Raw genomic sequence first — 19,286 nt, 5'->3', positions numbered from 1 at the left:
TTTGAGGCTGCCATCTTTTTCCTGCTGAGATCTTGGTTGTTACAATACCCAAGACATATTTTTAAGTGAAAATATTTGTTGAAAAATTAAAAAAAAACTTACTTACAATTCCCCATGCTTGACCCTTCAACCCTTCTTGGCCGTTTTGAGGAGAATCTACAGGAAATCTTTTGTTTAGGAGATAAACCAATAGAGAGCAAATTGCTTTAAGGAAGGAAAGAGGTGAGAGGTAATGGGGGTGCTTGTGACTGAGCGGAGTGGAGGTGGCTAAAACCTGGGCCTACAGGGGCTGCAGGAAGGAAAGAAAGCAAGAGAAGAGATTTGAAGTGAGGAGTGGTACTTTGGGTATAGCTTCATTTCTCTAAGAAATTTCCAGCAATATTTTGCATTGTTTTTCAATGTTTCTCAAATCAAATCTAATTGTCAGATGTGAAAGCATCCTGGAATATGTGTCAAACTGAGCAGATTTCAGACCAGGGATTTAGAGTTAAGAGTTGTCTTACAACAGAATGCATAGAAAGATCCCGTTAGTGTAAAAATTAACCAAATCTATGCCGGCAGATGTATAGAAAAATAAAATAAAGAGATCAATGTGCATTGTACCTTGATAGTAGATCTCTTTTTAGAATTGTGAAGAACTGAACATCTATGTCTGTATCTATCAATTAATCAATTTATCTAACATTGTCAACATCAATCTAATCTATCCATCTATCTAATCTATCATCTATCTATTTTCATTTCTGTAGTGTTTGAATTTTGTAAGTTAAATGTGGATGAAATTTCTAATCAGAAAAATAAAACAACAGAGATAATACCTGGTAAATATTAAATACATCTTTTTGGCTGTGAATGAAGAACTGAAATGACTATAGGAAATTCGGTGTGTCTCCCGGCTTGAGTGCTGAGAGAGATGGTACCTAGTCTGTTGAGTAAAATGTGCTGACCATTGTGTCTAGCACAGGCATTACATCATCAGATTTAATCTTTAAAATAAACCTACCTGGCAAGTAATGTTATCTCCTTGTTACTGGTGAGGAACAGGATAGTGGAGAAGTTGAAGAACTTGATGACATTCACATAGCCCCTGAGCGTTCTGACAAAGCCAGTTTGTGTCAGAACACAAACAGGTTCAAACTGGAATTTGAACCTGATATTAACTCTCTCTAGAGGCTGACATTTAATAGCTTTACTCTAAGCTTCCCAAGGAAATTTATGAAGATTTAACAGATGGGGGTAGATATATTATAAAAGAGCAATTCATGGTTGTAGATTGCAGAGATCGATACTAAAAGAGTAAATACATGTGCCTTAAACTTTAATTCATCATGTTAATTTACAGTATTTCTTATTCTACTTAAAACTTTTTGAAATAATATGAGTTGCCTCATCCTTTTACATATATATTTTCCTTCTCTTTCCTCTTCCATTAAAGATTAACTAATAAACTAATAACTAATAAACTAATAAGTTTGGTTATATTATACTATGTAATGGTTAAATGAATGTATTTGTGAGTTTCTTGAGAAAATTTTTGCAAGAGTTAAAAATTAATGCAATCAAATATTGTCAGATAATTCTCTTCCGCATCATTTTTTTAATGCATCAACTCATCTAATTCTGAGATGTCTGCATGCAATGCTTGCCCTTAGCGTCTAGATGGCAGCAGAGGTACAATTATTGTAAATATATAGCACAATATGACAGTTTGCTTATGAAGAGCATTAAAAGTTTTAAAATCTCGAAATCTAATGAAGAAATTACATAAGCTTAAAATTGATAAGTGATTTATTTGTGTTTTAGAGTATGTTTGGTAATTATTTCATGCTATTTATGGTATAATAATTTTAACATAGTTTTGACTTCAAGGAACTACTCTTCAATATAAATAAGAGTTAATGATTCTTAATATACATTTCATTTACTGAACTAAATTTTTCGCTTTTTCCAGTTTCTAGATTTGTGAACATCTTTAAGCTCTGCAGAAGAGGGAGATATGAATAGAGTGAGGTTGAGTGAAAGAAGGTTTGGAGACCATGTGAATTAAGAAATGCTAACATTAATTCTGCCTCTTGCAGTCCTTAGAGTAACCTGCAATTATGTTTAGGAGATTAAAAGCATCAACTCTAGCAGATGGGCATCTTTAAAAGGTATTGTAAGATAGCTAGTCACTAATTACTCATTGATTGTACCATCTATTGAAGGCACCATCAGATTTAATATAAAGGAATGGGAAAAAAGAGATAAGGTATTACCATAAAGTCCATATTCTAATCAGATAACATTGACATTTTGATTTGGTCTTGCTAAGAGTAGACTGTAGCCTTCACATCCACTGAACTGCCCTTTCAAGATCCTGGCAGGAGCACCCAGCAGGCTCTTATCGGGTGACCGAGGATGGTTAATAACGGGGCTCTAGTCAAAGATGTGGGCAAGGTATAGGGAGTTATCCTAAGGGAGCAACAGATAGGAGTCCTACCAAGTTAGACTGGAAGTGGCAAGTGGAGGAAGGTTAGAGACCCTGAGCCAGTAGTCAGAGATGTAGCGGAGGGCTGCTAGACAGGAGCTGTGCTTTTAAAGGAGCGCCAGATACGTGAAGACGTCCGACCAGAAGAAGCCAGGAAAATAATGCCCCTGTCTTCCTTGCTGCTGTCTCTGCTGATGCTTCCCTTTCACTGAACCCAGCTTGGAGGCATGGTGTGGGGGAAGTCGTTGTTCAGGGTTCATAAAGGTCAGTTTCTGCAGAACAAGAGAAGGATGGAGACTGGATTTGCAGGAGCAAAGAGACACCGTCCTGTATAACCACTGTATTGTTGCCCAGGGAGGTCATAACAGACTAGGGGACCTAAACAACAGAAACTCATTTTCTCACAATCCTAAAGGCTGGAAGTCCAAGATCAACGTATCAGCATTTACTACACAGAAAAGTGACTAACACAAACACTAATAAACCATATAGAGAAAAATCACTGAATTCTTTGCTTTCAATAAACCAATGATCTGTTCAAATGTCCTTTCAAATACCCCTGGTCCCAGGTGAGAGAAGAGATGTTAATCTATATTTCCTTTAAAAAGAGGGTTTTGTGCAAATGAAATACAGTTAAAATAATAAAGTATAAAAAATTGAAGAAAATACACATTTCTTCTAGAGCTTCTCCAAGCACGTTTATATACTTAAGGTTCTAAGAACACAAAAATTTTCTTAACCTAGCCTTAAAGTAAAGAGTCAAATAAAATTGAGGAAAATCAGCCATCTGTAGGTGAGGGGCAGAGAACTCAGGAGCTCTTCTTGGCTCTGAATTGTACCAGAGCTTAATATCGTGTTCTTGTAATTCCAGGCAAAGCTCTAAAGGTTAGTAAACATACACCAGTCAGATGAATGAGGACTCTTTATGCATGCTAAAGCGGGCAGGCAAAGAGCATACTTGACATCAGGGAACACCTCCATACTGAGAATTCAATGAGAAAAAAAAAAACTTTTATGAAAGAATAACTTACGGCTTAGATGACAGCTGAAATTAAAGAGGATTTTTGTTTAATTCAGGAGTGTGACTTTGATAATAAAATGCACCCTTTCTGAGAATGCACTTAAAATCTCACAGGTTGGAAAGTTTCTTAGGTCCTTTTCTGTCACCTGGCAACCTAGAGACATTTAGCACACTGCAGTGCACTAAATACTGTCAAGTTAATGCCCCAAATTCAAAGTTCAAGAATAGAATAATGTAGTAATAGGTGTAGAATATACTAAGAAGTCAGCTCTGAAAGATAGCGGTCTCAGTTTTCTCATTAATTTGACTGTATCAGTCTAATCTTACAGGACAATAATACGACCACTATGTCAAAGGGAACATGTAGAAGAAAGAAGAGGCAGGGTTGGTTCTCTCATTCTGGTAAGAGCTTTGGTTCTTATTATTCCAATTCCACTGCCTACACACACACACACACACACGCATGCACACAGTAACACATACTCACACACTCACACGAACTCACACAGCAAGCCACACATACTCCCATCTATCAACTCACCTGTATTTCTCATGACTCGCAGTTTCTGGTTAGAGTCAATTTCCATACCAAGCTTTTGTCTAGAGCAAGATAAGTACTTCTTTCTAAGCAGGAGAGTATTCTGACTCTTCTTATAGCCTTTCCTGAGACAGAAATAACAGGCAGCAAAGGAGTCTAGTCTTTACTCCTCTAGCTTCTTGGAAGTAATCTCAATGGGCATGCCACCTCTATTCTACAGCATCAGTGTTAACAAACGATACGTGCAGAAATGTGTCTCTCTGGAGTGTCACCAACATCACATGTTCCCTTTGGTGCAAAGGTGAAATCCATCTTTCATAGAAAGTTGCTTAGAAATTTTGTTATAACATATAGGAGAACAACAGTTAATGGTCACAATTTGTGATATTTTTATCTTAGAAGAAAGAAAACTTAACACACTATGAATGTTGGGGAACATTAGGCTTATAAATGGGAATTTGACCAAACATCTCCTGGAATGAACTCATTTTTTATACACAATATAAATTTTTATTAAAAAATATAATATATATATGTCAATAAATGTGATCTTAAAAAAATACTTACCCAGAGACACCATCTAGATATAGCTGACAGGACCATCAACAGAATGTGGATGTCACTTCTGAAATTTTGGTAAGGAAAGGGAAAACCAAAGGCTTTAAAATTCACATTTGTAATGCCCATGCTCCAAGCAGTCATGAGACATAACCAGTATATAGGAGTCCAATTTCCTATAGTGGGTCTTTCCTCAGAGTGCAGCCATAGGAGAAGGCAACGTCATTGGAGTTCTGATGTGATGGTTAGGAAGTTCTGTATGTCAGGAGACACATGCCAGCACACTTTCATGGGCCAAATAAAGGTGTGCTAAGACATCTAAAAAAGGAAATGAATATGCCAGAACTATACCGGGGGGGAAACTATCTACCCAATAAGTGTGAATTTGAGTATTTCTATGTGTACTTGTATATTAAAGATATACAATACATAGTCCAACTTTAACTTCTAGATAATATTTCAATGATTCATTCATTTTGTTCTGTGCAAAAGTGTTCTCTTCAGAAAATTATGAATGCCTCAAGAAGAGAAATTCTTGATATTTTCTTTTTATGGTAGATATTTCTCAACACACAGTATCTGCTGTTTGTCCACTGCCTCCTAAGCTGTAGGCCGTGTGTTTCTTAGAAGCACTGATTCATCAGGCTACAGCTGGCATCAGATTACTCCTAGAGAGAAAGCACTTGCAAATTTATGTGTATAATTGAAACAAGCCAATCCGTTCTTCACTGGTTGTAGAGTAGGATATTGGAATGTCATTCTCACAGATGTTAGCCATGTAAGCACCAGACAGTGTAGCGTGCTGAACACAAATGGTACCCATTCAGCCGTGGACACCTGAAGAGCTTTTTCATGTCACGTATAGGCAATTCAGATTAGAAGTAGTTGATGCCCATTGTAGCTTTCGGAGGGTTGACAGGAATCTATTATTAATCTCATTACCTAGCATCAAAGAGTTCTAGACTACTGGAGTTGACTAATTAATATACTGCTGAGAAAGTAATTGTAATGGAGCAAGCACAACCACAGGAAAATATTCATCTTTCATGCTGACAAGGGGAATCTGAAAAAGTGTCGTTTTTTATAAAATAGATTTATTATTTTTTGACTCCCTGGATAACTCTATAAAAGATAATAAGTATGTTTTAAACAAAGGTGAACAGGTGTGCTCTGTAATATCATAGAATCAAAATATGGGCACTTGAAAAGAATTAGAGATCGTTTATTTTGAACTTATTTTGGTAATTTTTAATCTCTTCTCCTCAGAATGGGAGAGTGTGGAGGGGGAAGAGAGAGGGCCAAGAAGGTCTGGCCCACCCCAATACCCCATCTCCTACTGAAGCATCTCAGCGCTGATTTATTTTACATATTGGCTTTCCACTTGAGCCGATGTTTGGATAAAATCTTTGCCGTCTAAGAAGTCTGGTGGGCAGTGGCATCTCAAGGAAGAGCAGTGACTCTGGGGACAAGGTGCCTGCATGCAAATCTCTGTTATTTTGCCGCTGCCAGATAGCCCCTTTCTCCATTAATTTCCTTAACTGTAAAATGGGAAAAATAAAAGTGGCCCTTTTTTAGGGCTTTCAAGGGGATTAAACATGTTACTAACCGTAAAGTGTTAAGAACAGTGTCTGTCACATGTATAAATGTTAGTTCTCATCTAGACATCAGATAGACCAATGTTTTAACCTTGTACTCCTGGTCACCAAGAAAAGATTAAAACATATTTAGTCTAAATGTGGGAATGCTGACAGTCCCTGTTTTAAAAATTCTAATTTTTAATTGAAAAATTTTCATTCTTTAATAACCTTTTTTTAAATTTTTTTTTTTGAAGAAGAAGATCAGCCCTGAGCTAACATCTGCTGCCAGTCCTCCTCTTTTTGCTGAGGAAAACTGACCCTGAGCTAACAGCCGTGCCCATCTTCCTCTACTTTATATATGGGATGCCTACCACAGCATGGCTTGCCATGCGGTGCCATGTCCGTACTCAGGATCTGAACTGGCGAGCTCCAGGCAGCCGAAGATGAATGTGCGAACTTAACTGCTGGGCCTCCAGGCTGGCCCCCAATGATAACCTTTTTTCTAGTAATGTGTTTACATACAGATTTCTTGATGGTGCTAGGTATATGGAGCATTACTCTACCACAAGTTAGTTATGTCTGATTGCCCATCTTTTCCAGCTTCAGTCTGACCCCTGTTCTCATCCTTGAAATAGGGCTTTATCTGAGCAATGTTTGGGTTAGAACCGAGCACAATACCTGGAGTAGGTTAGGTGTTCACTAAGATTCCTTGAATAAATCAGTGAAAGAAGAATGGAGCGCTCCTTTCTGCTGCTCCCATGTATAGCCCACTTTTTAAGAGCTGTGTGCGAGGCAGGAATGCTTCACAAAGCTGAACAGTTGGTGGGCGCTGCTCAGATACCAGGGCGAGGACCCACGTGGGCTCTGGAATCAGCCTTGCCCAGCTGCTGTGGAGAGGAGTCCGCCCAGAGGGAGGGGCTTCTTGCTTCCTGCTTTGCATAAGGTTCCACTCCAGCTGTGTATCAGTGGCATGGTGTCTGCTGAGAGGAGGCTCATTTTGGTATATCCCACAAAGGCGACTTTCAGGCAAGCTACTTCCCTGCTAATGATCAGATCACAGTTCCCTGTGGCTCAGTGTCTGACATTGTTGAGTCGGTCTCCTGTGGCTAGCCTTGCAGCTGGCCTCCAATTTTTATGTGTAGGTAAGCATTACCTGGCAGTCGACATTTTTGACACTTATTTGTCTCTTTGTCAATATCTATGTGGCTCTCAATAGTGTGTTAGTTCTGCTAGTTAACTCTATTTTTCCACGTTGACCTGGCCTCGGCCCATTTGGTCAAGCACAGTGGAATCTGCCCACTGGATCTCAACCAGATGCAGGTCCCCTCCAGCCCACATCTCTTCTGTTCTCTTATCAAACTTGTTCGTACGATGTCTTGATTCCCACCTGTGTTGCCCCAGACAATCTTATCCTGACAGTCTTTTTTTGAATTCTAGTCCTCTTTCGTTCTGCTTTTCTGCTCAAGTTCATACTCTACCTCTCTGCCCTTTGGGCTCCCTTTCCCAAACCCTGATCCCTAAAGGAACATTGTCACATCCTTCTCATGCTCATCTTTGCATCTCCTCCTGACCATCCAGTTATCAGTTGTCACCAGAATATCTAGAAATAAACAGATCCTTCCGGTGTCTGCCATCCTTTAGACAACCAAATTCTGGTTCCAATACTTAGCTTGTATCTATACAGTTTTGTTTTCATGATGGGTAAAACAATTTTTTAAATATATAGTTTTATTCACTAAAATCTTTAAAAATTCACAAGCATGTAAAATAATGTTTTCCCACAATTCCACTTTTTTGACAGAGATTTCAATGACCTTTTTTTTTTTTTTTTTACAATTCTGAACCCAATTAGACAGAAATTTAACTACTGAGAACCATCAATGGAATGGAACCTTTACTGCTGCTGCTAACTGTCTTTGTGTTGAGATCTGAATTAAGGTTCTAAATTTCTATACTGGGCGGAAGATGTCTACTTGAAATATTCAATAATCCTGTCTTACTGTTCTGACACTGTATGCAAGTATAAGGTATGGAAATATAAAAGGAACAGGCTACAATACGCATATTTTAAAATTTGTGTTTTGTGAATCGCATCATATCAATTTGATCACCGTGAGTCTTCATCTTTTATAGTATTATGTGCCCTGTAAGAGATCATTATAAAAATCAGTATTCTTAGGTTATTTTTGAAAGCCAAAACTTAATTTCATTCTTTTTACTCCTATAACACTGATACTCAGTGTTCAGTTTTAATTTTTGTTTAGCAGCATTTTCTTCACTAAAGAATCATAATTAAAGAAAATCATTTGAAAAACTTCACAAGCTCTTAAAGGTTCGGAGCAATTAAGCTAGGTAATTAGAAACATGATAAAAGAGTAGCTTGGGAAAAGGATTTAAGCCCCTATTGTACATTTATATCAAAAAATGAATAAGGAACAGATAGAATGAAAAGCATAGTTTATATCTGGTGCGAAGAGGATAAAGCCAATTATTCTGGAAAGTGCTTATTTGTCTAGATTTAGTTATTCGTAATATGTAGAAAAATCAGATGTGCTGGAAGAAAAAAAATAATTGTTCCTTTTCATCTTGCAGGCAATAAAATATACTTACACAGGGAAAGGATTTTCTACCTGGCAATATTTTTCTTTTCAGGTTTTTAAACTATAAATGAAAGAGATAGCCAATATGTTTCTGAAGTTAACCAGGTAAAATTATCCACTATGCTAATCAGAAGATAAATTTATAGAAAGAAGCACAGGCCTACATGCAGAGACTAATCTGGGAGCTGACAGTTAATGGCATTGCAAAAGAAAGCCGTCTTGACATGTTTCCTTGAACAAACAGGATGTTTCAATTGGGCGTTTGCTGAGTTGAACCATTGCCGCAAAAGGGATGTTCACAGATTTGGAACAAGCAGAGAAAAAAATCTAGAAAAATTAGTAAATAAAAAGCTCACCTTGGAAGCACTCTCTGTAACCTGAAATGAACAAAACAAAACCAAAACAAGCCCTTTCTATTACTTATAGGAAGGACATATTTTTATGCCCAAATTAAAAAAAAATTAATCTGAAAGACCTATAATAATTTTAGGTTTCTAGGATAGTGAAATGAGGTATGTACCAGAAACAGCTTATGCTGTAGTGTTTGTGCATTTTTTTTTTAGCATTTTATATTTTCCTGGCCATATGTCTCCCTTTTTAAAAAAATTATAATAAAATATATATAACGTAAGATTTGCCATTTTAAACATTTTTAAGGGTGTGGTTACGTGTCATTCAGTCCATTCACATTGTTGGGCTACCATCACCATCATCCATCTCCAGAATTTTCCATCTTCCCCAGCTAAAACTCTGTGCCCATTAAACAATAATTCCCCATTCCTCCCCACGCTACTCTCTGGAAATTGCATCGTCTCATTTTCTGTCGCTATGACTTGGACTAGGAACCTCATAAAAGGTTGTTTAATGACTGGCTTATTTCACTTAGCATAATGTTTTCAAGCTCTGGTGGTCTAGTGGTTAAAAATCAGTGCTCTCACCTCTGCAGTCCAGGTTCATTTTCCAGTTAGGGAACCACACCACCCATCTGTTGGGTGTCATACTGTGCTGGCTATTTGTTGCTGTGATGTTGAAAGCTATGCCCCCAAGATTTCAAATATCAGCAGGGTCACCCATGGTGGACAGGTTTCAGTGGAGCTTCCAGACTAAGACAGACTAGGAAGAAAGACCTAGCCAACCACTTCCAAAAATTGACCATGAAAACCTTGTGAATGACAGCAGAGCATTGTCTGGTGGAGCACTGGAAGGGTAGAGGGTGGTGCAAAAAGACTGGGCAGAGTTCTGCTCTGCTCTCCACAAGGTCACTAGGAGTCAAAATCCACTTGGCGGCAGTAACATAATAAAGGTTTTCAAGGTTCGTCCATGTTGTGGCATGTATCCAAATGTCTCTCCTTTTTAAGGCTGAATAATACTGCATGGGATGTATATACCACATTTTCTTTACCTATTCTTCTGTCAATGGAACCTTGGGTTGCTTCCACATTTTGGTTCTCGTGTATACTGCTGCCATGAACATGAGTGTTCAAATATCTTTTTGAGTCCCTAATTTCGCTTCTTTTGGGTGTATACGCAGAAACAGAATTGCTGGATCATATGGTAACTCTGTTTGATTTTTTGAGAAACCATCATATTGCTTTCCATAGCTGCTGCACCGTTTTATATTCCCATCAACAATGCACAAGGGTTCCAACTTCTCCACATCTTCACCAACACTTGTTATTTTATTTATTTACTTTTTAATAACAGGCATCCTGTTGATTTTGAAGTGGTATCTTATTGTGGTTACACTTCTCCCTTTCAAGAGTATTTACAACCTAAAGTAACTAACTGGCAAGAACACACCAAAACCAACGTTATGACACTTTCGCCGTCCTTGCTCACCATAACTTTTGCTTGCAAACATTTATTTCTATCGTTGGAATTCCAGAGATCTATATGGTCATAAATTTGGGTATGCATTTCACTTTTGACCGTAGACAAAACAAACTCTGTTAGTGGGCATTAAACGCAGTCGATGTGTATAGATATGATTTCAAATGTATTATACTATGATCTATCATGGGCATTGTGAAAATTAATTGTGAAAATACACAAATTCTTAACATAAGATTCTTCCTCAGTAGGGGTCCTTTTAAATAAAATGTCATAATTTTGACAGTTAATTATGAACCAAAAATATGCAGATTGAAATGACTTTGGACATGGGGAAAATATTTGGATTATTTTATCTAAAAGGAGTCCTGTGTAAGCCCGTCTCTTTCAGGAACAAATTAGTCAAAAGATAAATGACTTAATTTTGCTCCTTCCCCGCTTTAGGCTTATTTTAAATATCTCAGGTGGTCTAATGGAACTGGGCAATAATATGACAGTTAACAGAATTTTATTTGCCTGGTTACCACCACTCTTGCTGACACTCAATTTAAAAGTACAGACTAAGAATTTTCTCCAATTGTGTCAAAGACCTCATTTACTTTTTTGTTTCCTCACACAGTCCCAAGTCATAATAATCTCTATTTTTACTATTGCAAGTTAAATTGATGAATTGACAATGTTGATTGCTTAGCAATTAATCAGATTGCTGTTTCTATTTTTTGTTTATATTTTGAATCTTTGGAAAGACAATTTTCAAAAATGTATTTGCTCAAAATATTTTACACCAACACCTTATTTAAGCAATTGAATTTTTTTGTTTCTGCTCCCTGAAATTACATAATTTTAGAATATTTGGGTTGAAAGGAAATAAAGAAATTAACCCAAACTAAATATTAATTTTGAAGAGAGAGAATTGATCTCTAGAAAAAGTAGACCTATGCACATGAGATGGGCTCCCTGGTTAATCCATGTGGGCTCAGGTTAAACTTCTTGCTGGTCAAGTAGTAAATGGTCAGTTACTTGCTTTATGTCAACTGTCGTGCCTCAGTCTCAATGCAAGAAAGACTACGTGAGGTAGACGAGCAGGCAAATTATATCCAAGTATTAGTTTATTAATACTTAACCATTTGTGTTGGAAATATTTCTAAAATATTTTCATTGTTCTTGCCCTTCTTAACTGATGTACAAGAAAGATTCTGACACTCATCGCAAGTGCTGGTTACTATATGACGTCGTTTCGGAAAATGAGGTTGTAGGAAACATATTTTTACTCAGTGTAAAAATCCTCCATTCTGTCATAAAGGAAAGCTCTGTGGCAAATGTTTATGCACTGAGACAGTTCTTTCCCATTCTTTGTGACTGAGATTCAGGAGACCAAAATGGCATCAACTCCGACCTCTAAATAAATGAGCTATTCCTGAAATTATATGGAGAAAATTTACTGCCTTTTTTTTTGTTTTAAATACTGATCATCAATCATGGGTTCAGAATTGAAATTCATGTTTAGGGACCCATGAAAATAGGGTTAAGACGGAAAAGTCTTCTTCCTTTGCTGGTGCTATCCCTTCCCAAACATTTTCCACATCTATTTTACCTTCTACTTGTGGTTTTAAAATCCTTTAAACATACCAATACTTTTTAAAATTAGAATTCATTGAAGCTAATAAAATGAAATGAACTCATTTAGGTGTCGTGAATAGTATACAACATGACACTTTCCCCTGAGGCAAACGTCTCCTGCACTTTAAAAAATTTAATTCAAACAATAATTGTATTCATTTATATACATTTGTTTTCACTCCAGAAGGGAATAAAGGTGGTGCCAGGAGTCCCAAACAAAACAAAACATACAGCATTATTCGCAAGGTGGAGATTCAAACATAATACATGTCTTGAAGATTTTTCTCTCCCTGAGCTTTACTATTTAATCTCCACAAACGTTTCTATAGAATTCTTATCACAGGGACATGTTCTTGAAACATATGGACACAGATGGTCCTGAAAATTCTGCCTCACAACATGATGCCTGACCTCAGCCGCAGGCTTCCCATATGCTTCCTCTGAAGGATGCAGCTCTTCCTGGGCTTCCAGGACCTCGGGCGGTTTGGACGCTCCAGTATCAGCTGGCTGTGCCTGTCCCAGTCCTCCGCATGTGGTGGTACTTCCTTAGACTATGCAATACTTAATTAGATCACATATTTAATTCACCCCCTTTAAGGTCCACCAGTGTCAACATTCACGCATTTCGCTCTGGCGAAACACAATTGTAAAATACCAGAAACATTTGTTCTATTGATTTCTTAAAACATTTGATGACCCCAAGGCCAAGGTAATATACAAGTACAAGCATGATGCCAGAGAGGCAGTGTGGCTTATATTGTGTGCACTTATGAAGAGTGGCAGGCCAGGGTGCTTGAAGGAGCAAAAGCCATAGAGTCATGAATCCTAATTCTATGAAAATCACCCACTTAATATTCCATTCTGACCAAGACCCTGAGCTCACTATCTCAGTCTTCATTGTGGTGATAATCATAACCAAGAATTCATAAAAACCCAGGGGAAATAAATGACCTTCCAAATGCAAACTATTTAAATTATCTTAGCACTATATTTTAAAGAGAGATGACTACACTCTATTTTTCTTGCAACCTAATACTAAATTCCTCAGAAATTTCAAAATAGCCACATTGCCGAATTCAGATTTTATATGGGCACCAGTTAGACGATGAGGGAAGAGAGTGTGTCTTAGTCTACTTGGGCTGCCATCAAAAATATCATAGACCAGGTGGCTTAAACAACAGAAATGTATTTTCTCCCAGTTCCGGAGGCTGGAAGTCCAAGATCAGAGAGCCAGCATGATTGGTTTCTGGTGAGAGTGCTCTTCCTGGCTTTGCCTTATTTCCAGGCCATCCTCTTTTTCTAACGCTTAAGGGATTGGATTTCCTCAAAACTCGGGCATAGACTCCCAGCTCTTCTCACTGTCTACTCCTCCATAAATATGACCCATAATTATGGCTTCCGTTGACATCTTGCTGATGGATTCATGTATATTTCCAGTCCATAATTCTTCTCTGATATCCAGAACCATGTACCCAGCCACCTACTTTGGTTTTTACTTGTATTTCTTGAAGATATTTCCAAATTAACATGTCCAAATCTGACCTCATGATCTTGGTGAACGATACAAACACTTATTCTGGATTGAAATCTAGTGGTCATCCTGAGTGCTTCTCTATCTTCAACCACTCACCATCAAATCCACCAATAAATCTTCTAAATGTTACTTTCTGTAGATCTTTCCAATTTATTACCTTGTCTCATCTGCATTGTCTACTACCTAATCCAATTATTTCATCTGGTTTACAATTACTTCCTAATTGGTCACTCTGAATCTACTCTGCCTCTCTTCTCTTCTGTTCTCCACACTGCATTCGAAGCAATCTGTTAAACATGGAGACCCAAACAGGATTTTATCCTCCTGCTTTGAAAGCTCTTCTCGCAGCTGACCCACAAGATCTTCCATGGGCTGGCCGCTGTTTATATCTCCTGCTTGATTGTGTTCTCCCTTTTTCTCTGATTTTTAGCTACACTGGTTTTATTTCACTTCTTGGAGCATGCCTTGCATTATTTCATCATAACGCCTTTTAAATATTATTCTCTTTCCCTACAATGTTCTCTTCCTTTCTCACCAAATTAACCCTGCTGTTGAATATTAGCTCATTTATCATTTTCTTAAAGGCTCTTGCTTTCTATACAGGTCTTACTGCAATTCATTCTACTTGTCTCCAATCAACTCTTCTTCATGTCACTTAATGTCATTGCTATTTTCTATTTATTATTTATTCACGTGGGTCTTTGATTAATAGTTGTCTCCTTGAGTAGACTGTGAACTTCATGAGGATAGGGAACACGGCTGTGTTTTTGTTTTGTTTTGTTGTGTTTTAGCTTTCACTTCCTATTTATATGCTCAGAACTGAAGTCAGTGCCTGTTACATGATAACGCTCCATAAATACTACTTGAGTGAATGCAGGAAAGAAACTCACACCACCAATGGGGGATATGGCAGACAGGTACTTGTCAAAGCAAAGGACAGATAAAATTTGAACTGTCTCAACCTTCCAAGAACCAATAAGAGCACTGGAGTTTCCAGATCTCAAGTTGTCTTATTTACAAGCACCAGTAGCTCGTCTAAGATTCTTTCAGAGGCAATAAAATCTATAGTCAAAACAGTTGTTGGAAGAAGTAGTGACAGTTTTTAATTAATTAACTGAAAACAATAGGCATACTGTTATCTGGACATTCATACACTTCTGCCTTTAAACAAATTCAGATAAAATGAGATGGAGTAAGATTATTTGAGTTTCTGATAATTTTTAAGATTACTCTTTGGATTCAGTATCGTTTCTGACATTATCACTCAACAAAGGTCTGTACTTATTCAGCTGCAAGGTCACTAGCTCTTGAGATATGTTTACAAGTGATTTCAAAATATCCTTTAATTTCCTGAAGAGTTGGAGTAACGTCGGAGTACTAGTGATGTTCTTGATTGGGGAGGAGATTAGGGACAGTACCTTATGGTTATCTATGCGTATTATTAAAGGAGCTCTTTAAGGGAAAATAATACATCTTAGTCAGCTCATCTTTTTAACCCCAATCTATGGCTTATGTCAGACATTTAATTAATATTTATTCAGATTCGACTATTACTTCATGAATTCTATTGTATTTTAAATTGAGCTTAATATTATCAGTAACATAATGCAATGATTTTATCTATTCCATTAACGAACTTAAGTGTCTATGAGAGATATTTCACATGCTTCCAATTTAAGTAACATTTGAGAAACTGATTCATTTCTCTCTGGTACAAGTATCCTTGTAACGGTAATACTTAACCTGTGAAAAGTTGCATGGATCTCCTCAGGCAATGTGTTTCATAGAAAATTGCCAAATGGAATACTCTCCTTACCTAGCATTCCCAATATAATCCAAAATAAGCATAGTCAAAACCAAGTTAAACGGAAATATTTAATTATCAGAAAACATCATGTGACACGTATAAAATAATATTTTCTTGGGCAACTTCAGTCTGCAAGTTCAATGATCCCACTCACGTGAATTAACGTTTTAATCATTTTCATTCCTCTGCAGGAAGATATGAAATACCTGGAGGCACTTTTGCATTTGAATTTAGTCTCCCAAAGTTGAATGAGATTCACTGTTTCGATTCTCTCAGAATCAACCTCTCCTACATGAGCAATTGAATACAGCCAGCACCAGGCCATGGAAATTGGAATCTGGTGAGAAAATTCTTCTCTGACTTGCCTCATCAGAGGCTCTGAGTTTGGAGTCTTGGCCTGCTCGTTGACTGTCCCTCTTGTCCTCTCCTTACAAATTTACTTTAGACATTGTTGTCATGAAACAGAAAGTTTGTGCAACATCCTCTGAAAAATTTTATTAAAATGTGTAGCATTCAATAAAATGTAAAAAAATGTTTTTCTTAATAACTCTTTATCTATGCTACTGGTCCCATTCATCTTGCCTGCAATTAATTTTCTGTTGCTGCGACTATTTCATGTGATATTTTAAGTATCTAGTGCAGAAGGAGCTATTCCTGTGGGGAATGAGTGAGATTAAAATGTTAGAGTCTATCTTAATAATAACATTCAATTTTCTTATTGAAATATTTTTTCCTTTTTTCATGTTGAAGTATAATTATATTTTAATTTAATCTTATTTAATTTGACTGCTAAAATGTAGTAAAAAAATAGTTTCTGATTTAAGGTCATGCAATAGTATCCGACATCCTCTATGGAACTGACGCCAGACCAATCTCATAGGAGAAAGATGGAAGGTGATTTGATTTAGATAAATTACCATTTCCAGTTTGCCCTTTTTCAAGTGATTAAAATATAAAATAAAATTACTTTTCATCGTATTTAGTCAGAGGAAGCACTAGATACAAATTAGGGGAGGTGGAAAAGAAGAAACAATCTTAATTAAGGCATTTGTAGAATACTTAAAAACAACATGGGCATCCCAGAAGACAAGAACAGCATGTGGGTTAGTGGAAAACAGTATGGTCCAATCAGGAAGCTTTAAGGACTCATGTAATTATCAAAAGAGTTTTCAGATTCTTAGGTGTAGACAAGGGAGCCAATGAGAGATTTTTAAGCTAGAAAATGACAAAATCACGTGATCACATTTTAGAAATGTCAGTGTGGCATATGGTGAACACTGTCAGGGAACCAGACAGGTAAGGTGGAGGGTGGCGATGGGTCTATGGCATCTTTCCAGTAGGGTACAGATAGTAGCCTGAACACAAGGATACTGAGATGAGGCAAGGAGGGATGTTACAGAAGTCTTACTGCATTACATTACAATGAGCTAACAATTAGTTATATTTTCTTAAGGCACATATCATGATAAGAAACCAATGCCCAATGCTATTTATTTCTATGTTTGTGTCCACTGTCTTTTTTGAAAAATCCTACTCTATGGATAATTTGGGTTACTGCATATGGAAACAAAGAGGATTAAGCTTTTAAATATTATTCATGTCTAATATTATATGATAAGCATTGATTTTCACTTCAGCTTTATTCAAACTTATTAGACATCCACTGAGAGCACAGGTTTTATGTCATAAAAGTTAAATATTCAGGACACTCAAGTACATAGGCTATACTTTCAACAAATCAATAAAAGAGAAAAATTAAAATATATTTAACTATATATATATTTGTTTGGTTTATAAATATAACTTGGGTTTGGATTTTTATGGACAAGTACGTTAATTATCAAGAAACTGACAGCTCTATTATCTTTTTAAAGAGGATCTCTCTGGCCCTTATTTAATAAAAGCTTTTCTCTTGGTTCATCTAACTGTTGCCCTTTGATGAGCTGTAGACTTTATCAGTTTAAGGGGTGCAGCCCTCAGATTAATGGGCAGGCTGAGAACCAGATGTCTGTTGTCAGGGCTGAAAACCCAATTAAAATGAAGGTCGTGAAGTTGAGAGGACGAGAAAGGGTCAACAAGAGCTAGTCTGAGCAGGGCACAGGCTGGTAGGAATCAGAGGTTTTGTGCTATAGTGGCAGATCTGTTAAAGAAACTAATCCACAGATACTTTTATCAAATGCTTTGAAACTCCGGAACCTTCCGGCATTAGGGGAGATATTCATCTCCCCAAAAATTTCAGGAAGAGTTTTCTCTGAATGCTAATCTCAAAAGAAAAACACAATTTTGAAAAATCCATTGAAACATATGTATTAGTACAGTTATGAAGTCCCAGTAATAATTTTTAAATCATATCTGAAATGTCTTTCTGCTTGTATATACTATTTGAATAATCCACCTACTTATTTATCTCTACCTAGTCAATAAACTATTGCAAAACTTTCTTACTGCTTCCTATTCCTTTAGCCTCTCTGCCTGTCATGCCATCCTTTCAAGCATTTCAGGTTAATCTTTCTAAAGCAGCACTCTACTATGTCAATATTTTTAAAAAATCTATGAGAACTCCCAATTGGTTGCTAAATAAAGTATAAACTGCTTTCTCTCCAAAGCAAAAATTAGTACGGATTGAACCATCTTCTTTGCATTCATGTATTCATTTGGTAAATATTTATTATGTACCCACTATATACCAGACATCCATCCAGGCTCTGAGGGTACAACTGTAGATAAACAAAGCCCTCACCCTCATTCTCATAGGAGGAGTAGAAAAATAAACGAAGGGGAAAATAAATACACACAAACACCGAGGATGAAAGGTACTCTGGAAGAAAACAAAGCAGTGTAAAAATGGGTAGGGATTGCTACGGTATTGATTATGGTATTGTGTGGGGCAGGTTCTTTTTTGTAAAAGGTATTTAGAAAGCCTTTACTGAGAGGGTAACTTGTGAGTGGAGGTGAGAAATGAATATGGAAGTATTCGAGGAAAGACCATTCCAGGTGAAGGAATAGCAAATGATGATCTTGAAGAAAGATCCTGCTTGGTCAAGAACTAGGCAATGGCCATGGGACCTGTGCAGAGTGAGCAAAGAGACACATAGTAGGTGATGTGGTCAGAGAGGTGCCAGGGAGGCCAGATCAGGTAGGCTATTGTAGGGGATCATTAGCCCTTTTGGCTCTGGATAAGATGGTGAAAAGTCATTTAAGAATTTTGAGAAAAGAGTAACAAGGTATGGCTTGTATGTTAAGGGAACCCTCTAGTTGGTGTGTTTGAATAGACTATGGGAGGAAATAAATATATGGGGATCCTGAATGTATAGATGATTTTATAGCCAATGATTTTGTGAGTCCACCCAGGAAGAAGGTACAACTATAAAAGGGATGGAGTCTGGGAACTACCTCTGGTGTGGCAATATACTCAGGCAGATGAGGGAGGCAGTGACAGATGCTTCAAAGGAGTGGTCAGTGAGCAGGAGAAAAACCAAGAAAAGGGTTATCTCATATGAATAAAGTGATCAAGGAGGCTCAGGGCATCGGCTGTGCTCAATGCTGCCAGTAGGTCAAGTGAGAGGAGGACTGAGAATCATCACTGGATTAACAAAACAGTGATTGTTGGTGATCTTGAAAAGAGTATTCAGTGGACTAGGATGGGTGAGAGCATAGGTGGAGAGGACCTGGAGAGAATAAGCACAGACGACTCTTAAGGAGTTTTGTCATTAAAAAATAAACAACAAAATATA

The sequence above is a fragment of the Equus asinus genome, chromosome 30, assembly GCF_041296235.1.
Source record: "Equus asinus isolate D_3611 breed Donkey chromosome 30, EquAss-T2T_v2, whole genome shotgun sequence".
NCBI classification, from domain to species: Eukaryota; Metazoa; Chordata; class Mammalia; order Perissodactyla; family Equidae; genus Equus; species Equus asinus.
Note: the sequence above shows the minus strand (reverse complement) of the source record.